At 48.6% G+C, this 17,462-nt stretch overlaps 1 protein-coding gene across 1 annotated transcript in view; it reads right to left on the bottom strand.

Moving 5' to 3' along the window:
* Positions 1 to 13,222: 13,222 nt before the first annotated feature.
* Positions 13,223 to 17,462, bottom strand: part of LOC143572390 (uncharacterized) — a 188,972-nt gene continuing 184,732 nt past the window's right edge. Inside the window, exon 3 of the mRNA XM_077057569.1 lies at positions 13,223 to 13,232. The gene's annotated coding sequence lies outside the window, so the exon portion shown is untranslated. The remainder of the gene's footprint in view (positions 13,233 to 17,462) is intronic.

The raw sequence follows: 17,462 nt of genomic DNA, 5'->3' as shown, positions 1-17,462 counted from the left end.
TGAGGCTGAGTATGAAGCCCTGCTGGCTGGTCTGCGCATTGCGCGCAAGTTTGGAGTTAAAAGGCTAGAGGCCCATGTTGATTCTTACTTGGTAGCTGCTCAAGTCAACGGCCTTTATGACGCCAAGGAGAACACAATGCCTCTATATCTAGAGCAGGCAAAAAAGCTCGTTGAGCAGTTTGACTTCTTCAGAATCATACACATCTCGCGCAGCGAAAATAAGTCTGCTGACGCGTTGAGTAAGATGGCTTCAACTAATTTTGATCACTTTGGCAAAGATGTCAGGGTGGAAGTGATGAGCAACCCGTCAGTTCAAACGCAATCTGTCCTTGTAATTCATACAACCCCTTCATCCTGGATAACTCCAATAAGGGAATTCTTGAAGGAGGGGAAGTTACCGGACGATCGCGCACAGGCGAGAAAGATAAGACACAAGGCGCAGAACTATGAATTACTTGATGGTACATTATATCGACGCTCTTACCTTGGACCGCTCATGAAATGCCTGGATGCTGAAGAAGCAAGCTATGTGATTAGGGAGATTCACGAAGGAATCTGCGGAATACACGCTGGCCCGCGCATGGTGGTTGCCAAGGCAATGAGCTCAGGCTACTATTGGCCAGGCATGTACTTGGATGCGCTAAAAGAAATCCAAAAATGCAAGGCATGTCAGAGCTACGCGCCAAACACCATGCGGCCAAAGAACAACTTGATTCCGGTGACCTCTGCATGGCCTTTCCACAAATGGGCCATTGATATTGTGGGGCCCCTGCCGCAAGCGCAAGGGCGAGTGAAATTTTTGGTAGTGGCGATAGACTATTTCACAAAATGGGTTGAGGCCATGCCACTAGCAAAAATCACAGCTGAGGCGATGAAGCAATTTATCTGGAGCCACATCATTTGCCGTTTTGGCCTTCCTATGGAAATTGTGAGCGACAATGGCAAACAATTCACTGACAGGAAGATATCCAGCTGGCTCAAAGAACTGCACATCAACCAAATCTTCACTTCGGTCTACCACCCTCAAGGGAATGGCCAAGTGGAGCGCGCGAATCAAAGTTTGTTAAATGGGCTGAAGAAAAGGTTGGAGGGAGAATCCCATTCTTGGGTCGAAGAGTTACCTAATGTCTTGTGGGCGCACAGGACATTAAGCAAAACTAGCAATGGCGAATCCCCGTTCAGCCTAACCTATGGGACAGAGGCTATGATCCCAGCAGAAATTGGATGCCCATCCCATAGGGTACTCATGATGAGCAAGACTGATAACGAGCGCGAAAGAAGATTGGACCTCAACTTGCTTGAAGGACGCAGAGAAGCGGCTATCATCAATGAAGCCAAATACAAGAAAAAGCTGGAAAAATATTATAATCAGCTCGTTAAAGAATGCCACTTCAAGAAAAATGATTTTGTCCTTCGAAACAATAAAGCTAGCCGCGCGATACCCCCAGGAAAAATGTCCCCCAATTGGGAGGGACCTTATCAAATTTCAGAAGATTTGGGGAAAGGCGCGTACACTTTAAAAGATTTGAATGGAAAAAAGATACCGCGCGCGTGGAACGCGGCACAGCTTAGAAAATGCTTCATGTAAAAGTTCAAATATGTAATCAAGGCTTTTAAGCCATCATGAATGATGATTCGCGCTATCTTTCAATATTTGTTCTATTACCTTTGCATACATGTTTCACACTTCCTTTATTAATTTGGAGCAATATGACAACACTATATTGACTTCAAAACAAAATAAAACGAAGTAAAACATACATGCGCGAGCCTTAGCTCAAACGCGTTAACGAGTCTTAACTCTAAAGCGTCAGGGCCTTAGCCCAAACCTACGAGCCTTAGCTCAAACACGTTAATGAGTCTTAACTCTAAAAACGTCAGGGCCTTAGCCCAAAACAAAGAGCCTTAGCTCAAAACACTCACAAACATCCATCTTACATCCCGCGCAGCCTGATCATAAAAATCCTTAAACACAACTAAGGCAAAGTACATGCCATATCATAGTTGTTAAGGTCTCAGGTCGAGGTCGCGCGCGGAATCATAGTGGATATCTGAGTAACACATGCTGACATGTAATGGCTAAAACTCATACTTCCATATAAAAACCGCGAGACAACGACGCGCAAAAAAGGAATTGAGAAAAGATATCGCGCATGTCAGCCTAAACAAGATACTGCGAAACCACTTACAAAATAGGACTATGGTTAAGTGAATAATTTCCTTACAACCTTGTTCTTATTTTAACGTGCAAGCATATCTTATATCTATACAAGCAAACATGAAGAGATGAATGGAAATGCGCAAGATGTGAAAAAGAGAAAACAAGTTTCATTCCATACAATTGAAATTTACAAGTATGATGAGTTACAAATTACAAGTATAAAAAAAATATATAAAATTTGATGAAGGGCTTCTCAAGTCTCCACGTCGACGTCAGCCGCTTCATCACCCTCATCATCTCCCTCAGCATCTGGCGCGGCCCGCTCCTCATCTCCGAACTGACCATAGTCAAGTTCTTCCTCCTCAATGGAGTCTTCTATCACGACGGTGTCAGGAGCAGATTCTTTCGCCGCGCCAGAGCCGCTGGCAGGGGCAACATCCCCCGCGCCACCATCATCGCCACCAGCCCTCTCGCATTCATCGAGCAACTTCTTTAGCGCGCCGAGGTCGGGCTGGTCAGCAAGCGCAGCTATCTGCAAATCATTAGAAAAGTATTGAGTACAAAACACTTGGAAAATTAATCAAGAAAAACTCATTAAGGTCGAGGTACCTGCATAAGGATGGGGATGGGAGTATTCATATACTTCTCCCCCACCGCGGCCATGTCCGCGCAGGCCGCGTCGCTCTTGTAAGGGTACTCGGATGGGTTCTTCTTCAACATGCCATATTCATACCCATCCGTAAACCCTTCAGCTCGACCCACCAAGCGCGCGGCAGCATTGCAGTCCATCACAAGGGCCTGAAACTCGGCGGAATATTTCATCGCCAAAGCGCAACGAGTCATGCCCTGTGACACCAGCCATTGGCGATCCTGCGCGAGGCCAGCAACAGACGTCTCGAGGGCAGGAACCTGGGAGTTTAATAACTCAACAGTTTCCTTGGTCTTTTTTAGCTCCTCTTTATCAGACGCTGCTGCCGCCAAAATTTTTTCTTTCTCCGCCTGCGCAGCATCAAGTGCTTCCTGGCTGGACGCTGCCGTCGCCAAGGCCTCATCTCTATCGGCCTGCGCGGCCGCCAACTCCTTCTTCAGGCGCGCAACCTCGCTCTCCAGTGATGATTTCTCAGTGATACTCTGGACGATAGCTTGGTCACGCGCCTCCGCCTGCTGTTCCAAGACACGCACTCTCCGCGCGTACTTGGCAACTTCGGCCTCCGCCACCTGCTGCTTCTCCCGCGCAGCTTGGAGCTCATGCCCGCGCTTAATAAAGGCGGTGTTGGCACTTGCTCGGTTTTCGCAGAGCTCCGCCTGGAGTTTCTCAGCTCGTTCGCGAGCATCAGAAAGGTTCCAGGCGGCCACCTTAGCCTCTCGCTGGGCTTCCACAAGAGCATCGCGTACTTTAATATAATCACGACGAAGCTCCTGGGAGGCAGCAAAGAAAGCCGACCCAGCGAAAATATGGTCATTCAGCAAGTCCGCGCGGGTGCGCTCCTCCTGATACCTCCTTTCAGTAGGAGGCACGGCATGAGCCCAGAAGTCCTCGCATACGCCCATGGATTGGAAGGAACTGTCTTCATTAATATTCCATCTCGGGCGGTAAACGTGGTCACCTCCCTGCAAAACACAAGAAATGTTCTAAGTCATAAAACATACTTATATGGAGGTACGCGCAGCGGAGCAACAAATTAAAACATACCTGCGGGGATGAAGCAGAAAAGTCAGCGCCAGCCCCACCTGAAGTCTGCGCTGCGAAGTCTTGTGGCATCGCAGGGCTGGCGCGGTCTCCCAATGAGTCCTCAGCTTGAGCCCCCTCATCCTCCTCATCTTCTTCAATAGGCCTCTTCTCCTGCGACCTGGAGGGCTCCAAACCAGTTTCGCGGGGAGGGCTGCGTGTAGGAGAAGGCGGAGAGGTCTCGGCGTCGCCATTTCGGCGCGCAATACGGCTTCCTGCTCCTTTGTAATCCCAATAAGGGGAGACTCAGCACTAGCAGGAGCAGGAGCAGAACCAGCGGCGCCGGCAACGGCGCCAGGAGTGTCACCAGCAACTTGTACGCCAGCTACAACTCCTATGAACAAATCAACAAGGAAAATTGGTTTATGACTGGATCCAAAAGAAAAAATTCAGAAGACAAATGTGCAAAACATACCTTGGCGCAATTCTGTTCGCGCGGCGAACATCGCCATAAAGTTCATTCTACCCTTTTCAGAGGGTAGAACAGGGGACTTCGAAGCAGCCCCCGGCGCAGCCTCAGCACCTTGTGGCGCCTGCGGCTGATCTGCGACCGTCGCCGGTCCTGCAAACATTCAAAGGAGCAAAGGTTTAATAATAATTCAATCAGATGAAGATAAGCAAAGTATACCTGTCGCCGGCGCGGCACTGCTTCTCTCTTCAGCCGCGCGAACGGAGGAGGTGACGCCACCATACCTCAAGTGGACAGGAGGTCTGCCCACTTTCACAGGCAGGGAAGCTAAAGAAACCTTGGTGGTAAACACCTGGGTTCCTTAGGTCCCTTCGTTTGAGCATGGGGATGAGCGACAGGGGTGTCATCTTTCTTCTGTTTCTTACTGCCCCCTGCGCCAGATTTCCCCTTAGCTTTGCGCTTTAGTAGGGGCGCCTCCTCTTCCTCCTCCTCCTCCTCTTCCGCGAGCTCCAGCTCGTAGTTTTCGAGCGCATCTGCAAATACAAGCAACAGAACTGTTAATAAACTTTGATATTCTAAAGGAATAAGCATAAGTGCGAAGGCTTACCAGGCGCGTCACTATCAAAGTCAAATTCCAGATCCACTGGGATGAACATGTCATCGAAGCGATCTGGGAAACCAACCTCCCCAGCGCCAAGAGCGACGGAGCCACCCTCCACTTGATCATCATAAGCGGTGTGGATATAATCCTTGGTGACTGCGCAAAAACAAGTCAAGTGATATCAGCAAAAGAATTATGTTCGCGCAGAAAAAGAAATAAAGCAATGAAATAAACTTACACAACCCGTCGACTTGGATAACGGGCTCAAGCGCGCTGTCGGTCCACAGCCTACTCATGCCGACCCCCACCAGCGCCTCCTCGCGAATTTTCTTGGCGGGAGATGGTTCGGCGGACAGTTTCTTAACCCAGGCGCCGGTTGGGTTCTTAATAACATCCGCATCCGCGGGCGCAGAATCGATCGCGCGCATCGTCATGCGGATGGGGATTACACCAGCCCTGATGTAGAAGAACCTCTCAGACCAGTCATGAAGGCTCTTGAATGATACGGTGCTGCACTTAACCTTCTGACTGCGAGGAATAAAGGAGATCCAAGAATCTTGGATCTTGGGCTTGAAAAAAAATTGAAAGCGCCGAGGGGTGGGCTCCTCGCGCTGTGATTTGCACATGAACTCGAAATGAGTCATGCGCACAAGTCCAAACGGATGGACTTGGGATATATGAATCCCGAAAAAACGTAACACCGCGCCTACAAACCTTGTCATCGGAAGACGAAGGTTGCAGTGGGTGAAAAAATGGGTGTACAGTGAAATATAGCCGGCAGGCGGGTCCGCCGCCGTTTGCCCGGCCCCAGGCAACATGCAGCCAAACAGGGCGGGAAAACCCTGTGACGAGATGAGGCTGTCGAGATCGGCCTGCCTCAATTTGCAGGGGATTTCATTCCACCTTTTCGGGGCCTTGGTCTTCCCTACTTCCTCCGATGTGGTCTCAACAACCCTCTTCCCCTTGCCCTTCTGCTTCAATGTCGACATCACCACAGATTTCACACGGCGTCTTCAGGAGGCAATAGAGGTGATGGAGGGGTTAGAGGAGTCTGAACTATCAGACATACAACTGCAGCAGCAGATAATCGAGGATTCGAAACGATGAATACACTCAAATCAGAATATTAAAGGCAGAAATTCGAAAATTTGCAACAATGAAGATGAAGACAGAAAATTTCTTAAGGGCCTGCTTTTATAGGCCCAGGAGAGAGAAATTTGGTAACTGATCGGATTTCACGCGCCCCCACTCGCAGCTGTAAGCCAACGTGGTCGCGGCACGTGTCCTTGACACTGTTTGAGGTGACATGAAAACGTAACGGACCTGCCACGGAGCAGAGACGCGCCCCCACTCGCAGGTGCAAACCAATGCGAGCGCGACACGTGTTCAAGACAGCTGTGCGAGGGGACATAAAAGGCAACTGTAGCACCTCGAGCACACGAAACGTCTGACACGTTTACGGCGCACGTCACCACCAACTAACCACGTGTTTGGACCCTTCGTTTCAACCAAATGGATAGAACTTCGCGCAACGATGGAAACAACCAAGAAAACGACAAAACCCCATTAAAAGACCAAATCAGTAAGTCTAATATCTATCTTACCGCGCTCGCGCGAGATAAGACACACATTAGACTGGGGGAGCTTGAAGAGGTATGTACCCGCCTCAACACCGAACGGGGCAGGTCAACCCACAAGATATATACAAGACATTAGAAGTCAAAGATATTATCAAGGTACAAAGCCAAAACTTATGCTCAAGCATCACATGCTTGCACATATCACATATGCTCAAGCATCACATATGCTCACGCATCACATGTGCTCATGCATCACATATGCTCGCGCGTATCACATGCTCACGCATCATATATGCTTATGCATATCACATCGTGCGTGGCGCATCCGCGCGCGGCGCATATCACATGCTCGCGCATCATACATGCCCACCCATGCGCGTGGGGCATCCGCGCGTGACGCGTATTACATGTTTGTGCGTATCACATCTGCGCATGAAATATCTGCGCGTGAGAATAAAGAGAAGACCTCGCGCATCCTCAGGATGGGCGCATATCACACGTGCACATAATCAACCTCGTCCTTATCCAAATCAGGATTGGGGCAACCTTGATTGTGCACGTCAGACAACCTTCCAGAAGGCATCTTTTTAAGGAATAAGGATATGCTGATGTTGACAGCTGCTAAATGAAAGGTGGACAGCTCAGCATGACTCATGGGTTACCACGTGATCATAACCAATGAAAAAGCACCAGGTGTCTCCAGGGACACGTGGCGCAAATCGATTGGAGGAGGCCAACAAAACCCTAATTTGGTCTCAGCTCAATCAGTGGAAACCCTAGCACTATAAATACATCATAACGTACACAGTTACAGACACATTGATTCACATGAAGCATATTCAATCACACAATCATACAGAGTAACATACAGTATTCAGCATTTAAGCAATACTTCCCAAAATTCCCTTACTCTCACATTATCATCTTCTCCTACATATACTTATTCTCACGCCGGAGGGTTACCCCAAAGAGGACCCCTCTGTCCCTTTCTGAGGGGTAAGTAACGGCGCTGTTCATTTTGTAGGTGGAAGAACACAGATCCAGAAGAACCATCGGTGAAATAGTATAATCACACCCGAGGAAAGTAGATCTGCTACCAGTGAGTAGATCCACGTTTCTTCACAAATGATTTTAATAGATACAATGTGTACTTGGTCCACGATATTATATAGACCAAAATATATCGTAGCTTGAATTTTTGAAATTATATAAATTCGTTTTGGAAGCCAACTTTTGTTGCTAAATCTTGAAAAACAATCTTCTCATATTTATGAAACAACAATCATGGCAACTGAAGAAACACTAATCGGCCCCGGGCAGATTACGGATAACCTGGGGGTTAAATAGATGTTTCCCACAAGGGGTTAGACCCGGCAAAGATGGTTCTTCTGATAACCTGCAAAACAGACACCGTGAGCTTGTCACTGAGAAGGGGGGGTACCTCCTTGTGACCACCCTCCGGCGTGAGAATCAGACTAGATTGCTCTTGAATATAAATGTATATTAAGAGATTGCTAGAGCAGATATCAGGTATAATATGTAAGATACGAGATTGTATATGATAAGATGAGATGATCATACCATTTGGGGTATTTATAGCCGAAGGTAGGTTTCCAAGAAGGTATAGCCGGCTGAATAGTATTCCTGTTCTACCAACTGTGGCCTACGCACGTGCCATGCTGGTAGTTGGTGGGTAGGCAGTGGCTGACAGTGACCAGGCCTGCTGTGTACTATTCCTTTTCCACCAACTGCCGGCTATGCACGTGGTATGACAGGAGTTGGTGAGTAGGCAGCGGCTAATAGTGACATACAGTATAAGAGCATGCTGCTCGCCATACTGTTGTCAATGAGTTGTCGTATCTTTGGTCAGATCTTTTGCCCATACCTCGTCAGGTACAGTACAAAAGATATTCCCGTATCGTACGGACTGGCTTATTTGGGCGGGAGTATTCCCCCTCCCGCCTTTGTGCGGGATTGTTCCCGGCTTTGCTCATTCCTTCAGGTGACAACTGAATTATTGAGAGCTAAGTGTCTTGTGCGTGTAGCCTTGCTGCGCGGGTGGCCTACCCTGATGGCTTGTATCCGCAGCTGCGGGAACAGGCGGAGTACTTCACAATTGGGAGGCATTTCCTGCGGGAACAGCTTGCGTACTGCGCGTAAGGACGTCACGTCTCTGAGCATGGTGGGTCCTGCGGATCCAGTTGGTTTCTGCGTAGACGTCTCTCTTCAAGGTGAGTCCTGCGGGTCCAACTGGGCTCTGCTGGGACCTACCTCTTCAAGTCCCCCCAGTCCAATGTTATTCTCATGAATGTTTAATAAAGTGGGGTGAACTTTTGGACTTAAGCAAAGGGTTTTGAAAAGGGTTTACTTTTAAGGTTTTCCATGGGGATTCTTCCCGCGGAAGTCCTTATGTCACTTGCAGAAATTCCCGACTTTCCTGCTTGATCTTTGGGTATGATGCGGGTAGGTCTGTAACCTCCTCGCAAGTTAGGAGCGTTGAGTCCCACTTGTGTGGATTCTCCATGAGGTTTTGGTAGTTTTGAACATAGTGATCAATTATGTTAAAACCACCAATTCCATCCCGGAGCTTCAAACAATGTAGTTCTCGACGTTCCCGCTATGCGGGGATGTTATTCCCGTTTCCGCAAGCATTGCCCAGAAGATCCTTCTTGGTTTCAATTCCCTGCGGAGCGCTAGGTATGTGAAGGGTTTTGCCTTGACACTGTACCCGCACTCGTCTTACGGTTACTTTACTTCCAAGGTATTCCTGGCGTCAATTCCCTGCGGGTACTAAGTATGTGAAGGGTTTTGCCTTGACACTGTACCCGCACCCGTCTTATAGTTACTTGGTTGCCAAGGTATTCCTGGCGTCAATTCCCTGCGGGTGCTAGGTATGTGAAGGGTTTTGCCTTAACACTGTACCCGCACCCGTCTTATAGTTACTTGGTCGCCGAGGTATTCTTGGCTTCATTCCCTGCAGGTGCTAAGTATGTGAAGGGTTTTGCCTTAACACTGTACTCGCACCTGTCTTACAGTTACTTGGTTGCCAAGGTAAGGGGTATTTTCCCGCTTACTTTTGAATCTTTTTGATTTTTTGAAATTCGAAGAGTTGGTGAAAGGATAAGAACAGTCCAAACTGTTGAAACGTCGTGCGACGGTTTCTTCTGACTGTGTCAGGACGTGCAGGAAGTTATGGTGACGTGACAGTACCTGGTCATTCCAGACGCTTTTTCAGGCGCGTGGGCGCGATTTTTCGGGCGCGTGGCCGCGAAATTAATGGCACGCGTCCTTTCAACAGCTGTTGCCAGCTTGCTTTTTGCCACGTGTCATAGTTTCATTGCACCTTCGATTTCTCTCTCTTACGCATTAAATTCATCGCATTAATTGCGATTAGTATATAAAGGGGGAGAGGGTCCTTTGTAATCCACACTTTCACTTTTCTCTTCATCTTCAAAACGATTTCCGGCGAATACTCACCTTTTCAGTCGAGCATTCCCTTGAAATCGTTCTCTTCTTCATACGTGCAAGATGTCTTCTCACGATCTTGAGGCTACAGCCCAGGAGGCTGGGGTGTACGCCGATGACAAAAGTACTGCTGGCGAGTGCCAGTGTGCTCTGCCTGTCGATCTATATCAGTACATCGTCAGGAAGTTCATGCTCGAGTCTCTCGAGCCTGAGTTTCCTAAACCTCATCAGACGGTGTATGATGCCCCCAGAGGCAAGATCGGGGTATATGCCGCATTCTTTGTCTATGGGAATCATAGGTTCCCTTTGACAAAGTTTGTGTACCGTGTCCTAGAGAGGCACGGTGTACACCTGACCGAGGTGCACCCGATGGCGATCGCGAAGATTCGCCACTTCGAGTGGGTGTGCCGGATTCTGGGCGTTGAGCCCTTCGTCGACCGCCTGATGACCTTCTACTCTTGGAGGTGCATCCAGGGGTGGTATACTCTGATAACCCGGATCAAGGGTTTGAAGATTTGCGCAACCGAGCGCAGTCTTCGTTCATGGAAGCGGGAGTTCTTTTATATCTCCGCTCGCACCATCCCCCTTGCCATGAAGTTCAAGAATGGGCAAGCACTCCCCAGCCTTCACGCCTCCAACTACCAGGAGGCGGAATGGTTCTCAAAGATATCCCGAGTCCAATCTCCGGTTTACCGGTTTGCGGAGTCCGAAATGGTGATGCTCGGGATGAGCCGGGTGTGGAAGGATGCGGAGGCGCAAAAGATCCCGATCGTCCTTGAATACGGTTTGAACTCTGTTCCTTACGGTATGCTCTGTCTTCTTTGTTTGTATAGGTTTGTCTTCTAACTGTTTTTCTTTTATTTCAGAGGGGATCGACTTGCAGTCGCTCTTGTATCCGCGGGAGGCTGATAGTCCCGCTCGGATGGGTACTCGTGCTCTAGATGAGATCGAGTTGCCCATCCTTGAACAGACGGCGGATCGGTTCGTGGAGGTCTACCCGCCAGGCCACGAGATCCTGAGCGCCAGGCGGCCAGGTAAGGCGTTATTCAACCCTCGACCCCTCAATGCTGAAACCTCTGCTGGAATTCCTCTAATCTTATGTTCTGATGAGGAATCCGCAGATGGTCCTCCGTTGGTGCGGAAGAAGAAGGCTACCGGCGGGATGGGAAAGGCGAATGCCTCCACTGCCGATCCGGTGCCTCGGTCTGATTCAGAGACCGAGAGCGAGGAGGTGGCGGGGAACCCGGGTGGTGATAGGACTACTGCTCCGGAGGCTGCGACTGTCACCTCCGGAGAGCCCCGGATGACGACGGTGAGCAGCGTAAAGAGGCCGGCTCCATCGGGTTCGTCCCCGCCTGTCCGCACTTTTAGGCTCAAGAAAACTCGTAAGTACAAACTTCCTTTTTTTTTTTAACTTCGTAGTTTTCCATCATTAATACTTATCTTCTTTGCGCAGGCGTGGATGCTACCGCATTCCAGGGTGAAGCGGGGAGGAGTACCTCCGGACCCATGACGGTAGGCTTGGTCAGCCTACCTGAGGCGAGGACCCAGGCGGCTGCGCCTGCTTCCGTTGGTTCAGTTGCTCACCCCGTTGAGCCAACTGTTCCAACTGTGATGACATCACCGCCGGCTGTCAGTGCCATATTTACCGCATCTTTCACTGAGCCGGCGGTTACTTTTTCTGCGCATTCCGCAGCGGCGACCACGGTTGTGAGTTCACCTCCGTTGGTTTCTACGGCGGCGGCCTCCATGCCTCCGACGTCGCCAGCTACAGCCGATCCTTCAGGTATGCTTGGGGCTTCTCGCCGACCTCTGCCTCCTTCCCATCTGCCTGACCTATTGGATGGATTTCCCTTGGGTTCAGGTGATGGGTTTGGTGGCAATCGGCCTGTTGTTGACCCTACAGGTGCGTAGGGTTCTTTTGGCCTTTTTTTTTTATATCATCTTTTCCTAACTGCTTTTTGTTTTTTGCAGTGTCGGATTCCAATGAAGTGTATGTTCCACGATGGAACATCCGCCGAGGAACAACCCTTCGCACACCTGTGGAGTGCGTGGAGTGGGCTCGTCAAGCAGCTCCCAGTGGTGCGTTGGGGGAAGCCATGGCTAGCTACCAGGAGGGTAGGCTAACCAATGAGCTTCGGGTTCTCCTGGCCCGGATGCAGCCGCGCGTCGAGCTGCTTTGTCGTGAAAACGACAAGTTAAAAGCAGCTCGCATTTAAGAAGTAGCTCAGGCGCGGGCTGTCCGGGAGGAGAACAAGAGACTTACCGCAGTGGCTGCGGAAAAGGAGAAGGCCTTCAAGGCCCTCGAGGTTGAAGTTCAGGCCCGTCTCGAGGCCCGTTCCAAGGCTGCCCAAGCTGTTAACGAACAGCTTCGGCTGGCTAAGGAAACTGCACGGAACGCAACCGAGAGGGCCACCAAGGCTGAAGCTGTTGCTGAGCCTTTACGCCTCGAGAATGAGGAACTTAAATCCAAACTAGAGGCGCTCCAACAGGCTCATGATGCCTTGGCGATGGAAGACGCCAAAAAGCTCCAAGAGATCTTGGACCAGAGGGGCGTGCTTGACCACACGGAGCGGAAGCTAAAGGGCGTTGAAGAGGCTGCTGCAAAGGAAGTGTTGCTTGCCAACCTCAATAAAAGTGAAGCCGAACGCGCCCGTAACCAAGCTCAAGCCGCCCTCCAGGAGGCTCTGGTTGCCAAGGAATGGCTTCTTCGAGAAGCGTTGTCTCAGGTAAGCTTAGCTTCATAATGTCTTCACGCTTTTCTTTGTAAATAGAAAAGGTTTTGATACTTGTATTTTCTTTTTTTTTGTAGGTTGTGCATCGAGTCTTCACGGACACATCATACGACGATGCCATGAGCGCAGCCCTCAACGCTTCTCATGAGGATGGGGAAAAGGCCGGCTTCCTGCTTGGTCTAGGGTTCGTTGAGAAAGGCATCCCGCCTTCCAACTTCCCTTTATTTGATGTGGATACTGAAGCTGTATACGACCAAGCAGTGAATCAGTATGCCGCCTTCCCGCATCCGGTGGTGGAGAAGGTAAACGAAGTTGCCGCTGCTGATGATGGGCTAGCTATCCTTAAAGCTTTCCTTGAACCGCCACGCTCTACTGATGGTGCTGGTCCAAGTGGAAGTGGCCCTGAAGCTTGATCCTGAAGATCCCTTCCCACTGTTAGGATAGGTTTAGCTTGTATAGATTTATATTCTTGTAGGCGGGTAGTTACCCGGCCATTCTTGTAATGAATATTATGAAATATAAATCTTTGTGCGGGTTAGACCGCTACTTTCACTGGATTACTTGCTTTATAAACGTTATGACTTGCTCATGCATACTTTGGTTTAAATTAGCAATTTTCCAAGTGTTTAGAATAAGTTAACCTTTGAACGTGGTAGATAATAGGTTGAAGTTTTGCTTCCTCTTTCGTGATTGTGCGGGTAGGACCGTCACTTGCACTTAGTAGGATGGCTAAACTTTACCTACATCTGACCTGCGTGGAGGTTTTCCTCATCTTTTTAGAAATTTCTAAGTGTTTAGGATAAGTTAACCTTTGAACGTGGTAGATAATAGGTTGAAGTTTTGCTTCCTCTTTCGTGATTGTGCGGGTAGGACCGTCACTTGCACTTAGTAGGATGGCTAAACTTTACCTATATCTGACCTGCGTGGAGGTTTTCCTCATCCTTCTGTTAGAAATTTTCTAAAGTATTTTGAATAAGTTAACCGTTCGACACGCGGTTGTCAATAGGTTCGGTTTCCTCTCATGATTTGTGCGGTTAGGACCGGCACTTTCATTTAGTTGGATGACCAAAGTTTACCTATGACTGACCTGCGTGAAGGTTTGCCGTTTTTTGGGTTTATGCGGGTTTTGCCGCCTTCCCCACGCAACGACTTTCCACGTAATTATGCGGTTAAAACCGGCATCAGTGTTGAATAAATTAACCGTTCGACGCGCGGTTGTTAATAGGCTAGTGTTCAGTTTCCTCTACCATGATTCGTGCGGATAGACCGGCACTTTCATTTAGTGGGATGACTGAACTTTACCCTTAACTGACCTGCGTGAAGGTCTCCGTTTTTTGGGTTTATGCGGGTTTTTCCGCCTTCCCCACGCAACGACTTTTCACGTAATTATGCGGTGAAAACCGGCATATCAGTGTTGAAAGTTCATAAGTATAAATGTAAAATCATCAGCGTCGATGTTTTAAGGAGAATCATTTCCATTAGAAGTGGCTCTGGGCCTTTTCTTTACAAATTTGGAATTGATCTACATGCAAACTGTGTAATTGAGCTCCCTTCCATGTTGTTGGGATGGGAGTGCCATCGAGCCGATATGCACCTGGCTCGGGATCTCGTTGTTTACGCAGTATGTAGTCTCCAACATTGAAGCTGCAATTTTATTCGTGTTTTCCCCAACTGGGGTTCTACACGCATCAGCCTGCTCAGCGTTCATTGCGCCACGAGGTACGTGAGCGTCCCATCTCTGACAAATGCTTCGACCATGTCCTTTACGTCTGTGCATTCTTCAGTGTTGTGGCCTTTTGTCCTGTGAAAGTCACAGTATTTGCTCCGATCAGCATTGTGACGATGTCGGATTATTGGAGCCTTTGGCCATGGGAGCTCCTCAGTGGCGAATATCTCGGTGACGCTCTTGGTGAGTGGCGTCCATCTGGAGTTCTGGTTCGACTGTACGTTATCCCTTCCGCCTAACCGATGTTGCAAGCCGGATGAGGTGTCAAAGTTTACCCTTGACTGCCAAATGCCTAGCTTCCGCTTTTTGTTTAGTCGGGCGGTAAGGACGTTGTTTTCCCTTGTTTTCTGGGTGTAGAGGTTTGTGCTCTGTGGGAGATCTCTACCCAGTTGCTTCTCCGTTTCCGCAAAGCGTTTTGCTGCTGTCATGATGGCATCCCATGTGGATGGCATGCCATCTTTACCCGTTAAGGTGCGGATGAGCTCTGGGTCGTTCGCGCCCTGGATGAAAGCAGCGCGAACAAGATCTTCGCTAATATTACCCAAACTTAGCTTCTTTGAGTTGAAGCGAGTGATGAAGTCTGGCAAAGATTCATCTTCCTCTCGAATGCATTTGAGGATTGTCCATTGCTCTTCGGTATACTTTCTTTGTTGGCTGAAGTGTTGGCTAAACTTCTGTTGGAAGTCTGCCCAGTCGTAGATGTGGTTGACCGGTAGACGATCGAACCACGCTCTAGCTGGCCCAACAAGCGTCATTTGGAACATGTAACACCACGTAGGTTCCGTCCAATTACTGACGGTTGCCCCCGCTATGAATCTGTTCAAATGATCGTCTGGATCAGATATACCATCGTAAGTGCCGATGTTGGACATCTGTTTGGCACTTTTCGGGGCGATTGCTTCTGCAATGTCCCTTGCAAATTTGGACGTTCCCGCATTTGCCACAGTTGGTCTGAATGTTTTGGAGAAGTCACGTGGGTTTCCATCCGCGTTTTTTGGTTTGAAGGTTTCTCCAAAATGCCTTCTCGGTTGGGAGTCCGTTTCTTTACGCTTCCCTTTCGCCCTATGGCGAGGGTTTGCGTCGGTGTCGGATTCCTCCCGATCATCGTCCGAGGACTCGCACTCACTGCTCATGTTGAGCTGTTGAGTTCTTCCAAATTCGTCAGCCAGTTGGACGGAACGCAAGCGTTCGTCCAACTCAGCTTGGAATTCCTTCTGACGTGCCTTCGCCCAGGCTTTAACTTGTTCAAGTGTTTGGCGGGGGAGTCTCGTCTGTTGTCTTTCCGCCTGGGTATTATTGAATCCCAGGGGATGGTTGTTTACTGCACTTGCCCCAGCTTGGGTAACTGGGGTAGTGTTCGTAAAATTTACTACACTTGCCCCGGCTTGGGTAACCGGGGTAGTGTTCGTAAAAACTGTGTAGTCGCCGGTATCCCCCCCAGTGGCTGGGGTTGTGGTTACCGGAGTTTCTTTAACCATCTTTCCAGAAGTTTGAAAAAACTGAAAAGAAATGAAGTTCTAGCTTTTATGCACGGATGGCGCCAATGAAGAAACACTAATCGGCCCCGGGCAGATTACGGATAACCTGGGGGTTAAATAGATGTTTCCCACGAGGGGTTAGACCCGGCAAAGATGGTTCTTCTGATAACCTGCAAAACAGACACCGTGAGCTTGTCACTGAGAAGGGGGGGTACCTCCTTGTGACCACCCTCCGGCGTGAGAATCAGACTAGATTGCTCTTGAATATAAATGTATATTAAGAGATTGCTAGAGCAGATATCAGGTATAATATGTAAGATACGAGATTGTATATGATAAGATGAGATGATCATACCATTTGGGGTATTTATAGCCGAAGGTAGGTTTCCAAGAAGGTATAGCCGGCTGAATAGTATTCCTGCTCTACCAACTGTGGCCTACGCACGTGCCATGCTGGTAGTTGGTGGGTAGGCAGCGGCTGACAGTGACCAGGCCTGCTGTGTACTATTCCTTTTCCACCAACTGCCGGCTATGCACGTGGTATGACAGGAGTTGGTGAGTAGGCAGCGGCTAATAGTGACATACAGTATAAGAGCATGCTGCTCGCCATACTGTTGTCAATGAGCTGTCGTATCTTTGGTCAGATCTTTTGCCCATACCTCGTCAGGTACAGTACAAAAGATCTTCCCGTATCGTACGGACTGACTTATTTGGGCGGGAGTATTCCCCCTCCCGCCTTTGTGCGGGATTGTTCCCGGCTTTGCTCATTCCTTCAGGTGACAACTGAATTATTGAGAGCTAAGTGCCTTGTGCGTGTAGCCTTGCTGCGCGGGTGGCCTTCCCTGATGGCTTGTATCCGCAGCTGCGGGAACAGGCGGAGTACTTCACCATTGGGAGGCATTTCCTGCGGGAACAGCTTGCGTACTGCGCGTAAGGACGTCACGTCTCTGAGCATGGTGGGTCCTGCGGATTCAGTTGGTTTCTGCGCAGACGTCTCTCTTCAAGGTGAGTCCTGCGGGTCCAACTGGGCTCTGCTGAGACCTACCTCTTCAGCAACTAACAAAGAACAATGATGAAAAAATGTGAGATGTTACTTGTCTTGAAAGAACAACGTTTACATTGCCACAAATGCTATGAAACAATCTAACAAACGTAAAAGAGAAAATATTCCAAAGATGAAACAAGTAAAAGAAGATCCACATTCAACCTCGCCTCCTAAACTCACAAAACCTTTAAGAAGTGTTTGATATTCAGGACTTTTAGGCGTAATGAGATGAACGATTATGAGAAAATAAAAAATAAAAAAATATGGTTGGTCAATGAAATGAAATCAATTATTGCACAAGAAATTCTGTTCCCTGTATTAAACCATATATGGTGAGTAATAGTTTAGGCACTAGACATGTAATTTAGTGGTTTCGATAAACAGTATAATAATGTGATGTAACGTGATGTAAAGTTAAATCTCAAAAACAATCTAATACAATAGACATTTATCTTAATTAATTTGGTAGGTATTACTTTGAATTCGCATTGCAGTTTATCTACAATATTCTATATCTTTTCATTATACTTTTA

Source organism: Bidens hawaiensis, unplaced genomic scaffold (assembly GCF_021521415.1).
Source record: "Bidens hawaiensis isolate Kalapana, Puna unplaced genomic scaffold, B.hawaiensis_p1.1 tig00001382_1, whole genome shotgun sequence".
NCBI classification, from domain to species: Eukaryota; Viridiplantae; Streptophyta; class Magnoliopsida; order Asterales; family Asteraceae; genus Bidens; species Bidens hawaiensis.
The sequence above is the reverse complement of the archived record's forward strand: the minus strand, read 5'-3'. Positions and strand labels throughout refer to the sequence as shown.